Source organism: Alligator sinensis, unplaced genomic scaffold (genome assembly GCF_000455745.1).
Source record: "Alligator sinensis unplaced genomic scaffold, ASM45574v1 scaffold690_1, whole genome shotgun sequence".
Lineage (NCBI taxonomy): Eukaryota > Metazoa > Chordata > Crocodylia > Alligatoridae > Alligator > Alligator sinensis.
The window spans coordinates 599,541-603,988 of record NW_005842372.1 but is presented as its reverse complement, the minus strand read 5'-3'; the positions used below and the strand labels follow the sequence as shown (position 1 = coordinate 603,988).

Genomic DNA, 4,448 nt, shown 5'->3' with positions numbered 1-4,448 from the left:
GCAAGTGTCCCCGGGCCTGCCGGGGGACGGTCCCCCCTTGCTGCCTCCACACCCCTGCCGCCGACATTGCTGCCTGCAGGCAGTCACCGTGCCCCCCCAGCCTCAGGAGGCATGAGGCGTTCATGTTCTGTCACATGACAGCAAAGGGCCTGATCCTTTTTTTTGGAGTTGGAGCCTGCCTGCAGCTGGGGAGTGAGCTGCCGGTGGGCCAAGTGGCCCCTGAGCTAGGGGACAGCTGGGGCAGGGGAGGGGCGGGCAGCACCCAGCAGACTTTCAGCGGGTGAGCTCAGGGAACACTGGGATTGGGCTGGGTGCTGCTTCCAAGGTAGGGCAGCACCCAGACCTCTAGCAGCCCACCTGGGTAGCTTGGGGGGAGGGGGGGTGCCACCACCACAGAGGGAAGGACCAGGGTTGCCTGCAGCTCAGGGGCCACTCAGCCTGCCAGCAGCTCATCCCCTGGATAAGGGAGAGGCAGGCTTCACCAAAAATAAAAAAAATTAAAAAAAGAATTGGGACCCTTGCTGCTTCTGCCTTCAGCAGAACCTGCTGAAACCAGAAGCGGCGAGGGGCCCAATCTTTTTTTTCTGCAGAGGCTGCTCGCCTCTCCCACAGCCGGGGGACGTGCTGACATCTGCATCAGTGAGATTTGCAATGTTGCAAACTAAACTACATCCAGATGTAGTTTATTTTGCAATGATGCAAAGTCATCTAAAACCCCCCAAACTGGTGCATGTGTAATGTGTGATGCTATTAAGCCACACAAATGACACTTTCATCACGTGTATATCGTGATGACTGTCACATATACAAGTGCCCTGAGATCTTGTGAAGTCTACCATGTAGGGCATGGACTGTTGGCAGTGTTGCTGGGCTGCATCAAATGCAGAGGGCGCCTTAATACAAAGGATTATGAGAAGGAGAAGGAGCGTCTTGAACAGAGACACAGTGATTCATTTATTTCAAGCTTGAGAAAGACCTTTTTTACACAGTAAGACCTAGCACAGCATTTGTGGGGGATAATAGCCTGCTTTGAGTGGCTTTGGTAAGTAGAAAGCTGAAGAGTAAATGACTTTAACCTCTCCTGAGGAGTAAATTGCCCTGAGCTTAAACTTTCTTAAATGGTTTATTGCTAATATGAAATGGAATTTGAATATTAACTTTGGGTAACAATCTCAGCAGGGTTGACAGGGCTCAGCAGACTTTGATGTTCAAACAGAACCCCACAACTGAAAGACTTTGTATACCGAGTTGCGTCCCTGTCCCTGGGAAGCTTCTCTCATCACTCAATACCTCTGTATCTCTAGGGGCCTCTATTACCAGAGTAAAGAGTTGCAAATCAGAATAAACATGAAGTCTCTCCCTTTCCAAACTGGTACTAACATGAACACTACTTTTATGAAAGGGGTTGAAACGTGCATGTTTTATTTTGGTGCTTTTGATTCAGGTGCATTTTTTCACCTAAAAAACTTCAACTTTCATGGAAAACATTTCTGAAAATATTATAGAGAATTTCCATTTACTAAACACCAATGTTCTGGGTGAATGAAAAACATTACTAACCTTACTCATAACATTTTAGGCAAAACATTTATATTAAAAAAAAATTAAAAAGGCAGGGCATTTTGGAGCAAAAAAGAGAAGTTTTGGCAAAGCCGACATTTTCCCCCAGAAACTTCATTGAAATTAAAAAATTACTTTTAAATGAAAATCCTTTGAAAAAGGCTAGTTTGAAAAATGTTGATCATTTCTGTCACTGGATCCTATAAACAGAGTAATTTGAGCCTGGGATCTAGAAAGAGCAGAGCAGGCTCTAGCTGCCCACTAATGGAATCACTATAAATGACTATTGGTGAACCTCAGTGGGTGGGGAACTGGCAGATGATTAGGAGAGTAATTCAGAAATGGAATCGAAGTTTATTTCTATGAAATTCTGGTCTCAGAATCAATGAGAAGGTATTTTGGAACTTTCATGTTCAGTCAACCTGGAAATCAAGAGTAAGGGGACTGAGAGGATTAAGGGGAATCTTGCCTCAAAATTACAGAATTTTACAAAAATTGTTGGCTCAGATTTGCTTTGCAGGTGCACCTGAAAGGTCCTGTTCCATTCTACTGTCACTACAGCTGCATAGGATTTATTTTTGATGGGGTGCTTTCCCATTGAAAAACAAGGATTTACTGAGATCAAAGTTTTTGCCAGTATAATATAGTTTCAATATCTATACCTCCAAAAGTTTGAAAAAAATTGAAAATAAATGTTTTTTCAGTTTAGAGTGACTTTTTATGTTGTAGGAAAAATCAACTTTATAGTTTAAAATATTAAAACATAAACATATTGAAAGTAAATGTTTTAACTGACTTAAATATAATTTTTTTCAGCTATCTATTTAAAACAAAAATTGAGTTTTTGACTTTTCAGCTCATTTTCGGAGGGAAAAAAATTTTGTAATCTCAAAAATATTCCCTGGATGGAAAAACTGCTTTTTTATGAACTGTCAGGATGCCAGCAATGAGAGCTAGTCTGAGTTCAAGGGCTCCGTGATCTGAACCACTGAATATAAATATGCCTCTTTCTTTCATCCATCAGAGCTTGGAATGGATCAGTCAGGCATCATTTGGCTCTTCTTTTCATGCTCAGCCATTCCATGTACCACAATACCTTTCCAAAGTGTGACAAATTAATTCATGAGACAAACTATTTATGAAAGTTAATTAGAACAATATTCATCTTGAAGGGCAGTGCAATGAAAACAAAGGTGAGAAAGTTGCTATCAAAGATAAATTTTTTACTTGAAATCTGCCTTCTCTAAACAGTATACAGAAGTACAAACTCTGTATGTTGGTGCTGAAAAGGGAATATTGAACATTCATGAAAAGTTGTTCAAAATTAGCTAATGACAAAGACACAGTATTGCAATGGGACCTATTTTCTATCCTGTTAATGGGAGTAGAGATAACTGTGTAATTGGTGTGAGTCAACTGTGTCTCATAAATTGACTGGAGAAATTCAACATTATTATTATTCACTTAGTAGATGTTCCCTTGCAAAAATATTAGAAGTCTGTGCTTCAAGGAGCTTGCAACCTCACCCAGACTGACACAACCTGCATGATAAATGGCCAGGAAGAAAATCAGAGAGCACCACAGAGAAAATCAGTGCTGAAATGCTGAGATACATGCATGTGTTTCAAGAGAGAATTCTGTGGAGGAGCGGAAAAGCTTTCCATGGGAAAAAGAAAGGAGTAGATGTGTGTTCTTTTTCTTCAGTACCCTCTTTCTTTGGAGCTGCAGGGTGATTTACAGAGCATATAGAAGGAGATCATTTCACCTGCCTCTGAGCTGAACTAGTAGCTGCACCACTAACAGAGCCATGCTGTGGGAGCAGAAGGAAGGTGATTGATACTTAACCAGGATATTAGATGTGATATTTTGTACTGAGATAGCAAATAATGGCCTTCGCCCATTTTACTTTATATGCCTGAGTGTAAAGCAGTTTGTAGTTCCTGGTATTTACTTGCAGTTTGGAATTCAGTGTGCTTAGGAGGACTGTAGTCTGGCCAGGTAGATGTGCAGCCTCATATGCTTGCCCAGGTATGTGTGTACAACTAGGTAAGCCCCCAAACAGCAGCCTGGCAAAATCTGACTAGCAGACGTCAGATAGAAGAGGAGGTAGTGGAGGGTTCTCCCTTCTGTTAGACCGCTATCCTAGTGGTAAGAGCACTCATCCAAGGAAGTGAAGATCAAGGTTTTAGGCTTCCTTCACCCAGAAGAGGTTTGGGCCTGCATATCAGCAAAGTACCCTAACATCACGCCACAGGTTAAGTATTACCTAACCCCCTCCTCAGTCCTCTTGTTGAAGCTAAGTAACTCGGCAGCCAAGAGAGGATTTATGTGGGGCCATAAAGAAGAAAGTTGTTCAATTAAATGGATGCTGCCCTGACTGGGAGGGGGCTGTTAGTTTTAACCTGGACCCTTACACCAAATGGGACAGAAACTTCTCTAGTCAATGAGAGCATTTGTACACGTGACAAATACTGGCCGTTTCTGCGGTTTGTGTCATGCTGTGTGTGTTTGGGTTTTTTTATGATTTAAATGAGTTTGCTATGTTGCAAATAAAACCACATCCGCATGTAGTTTAGTTTGCAACTTAGCTATTTGTAACGTTCCAGCCTTTGACAGCTTGCACTCCCCACCACAGGAGAGGCAGGCTGAAAGCAAAAGTGGTGAGGGGCCCGGTCCTTTTTTTTTTAACGGAGTCTGCTCGTGTCTATCATGGCCCGGGGCTGAGCTGCCAGGGAACTGAGCAGCCCCTGAGCTGCGGAGGGCCCCAGTCCTTCCTTTGGTGGTGTTGGAGCCCTCTGGAGCCACCTGGGCAGGCTGCTAGTGGGCAGGTGCTGCCCCAGCTCAGGCCCGGGAAACAGTTATAGATAATAGATGTTAGGGTCGGAAGG

At 43.2% G+C, this 4,448-nt stretch overlaps 1 protein-coding gene across 3 annotated transcripts in view; it reads right to left on the bottom strand.

The window, feature by feature from the left end:
• RALY (RALY heterogeneous nuclear ribonucleoprotein) overlaps window positions 1-4,448 on the bottom strand; it is a 433,843-nt gene that overhangs the window by 201,480 nt on the left and 227,915 nt on the right. The gene's annotated exons all lie outside the window — the stretch shown is intronic.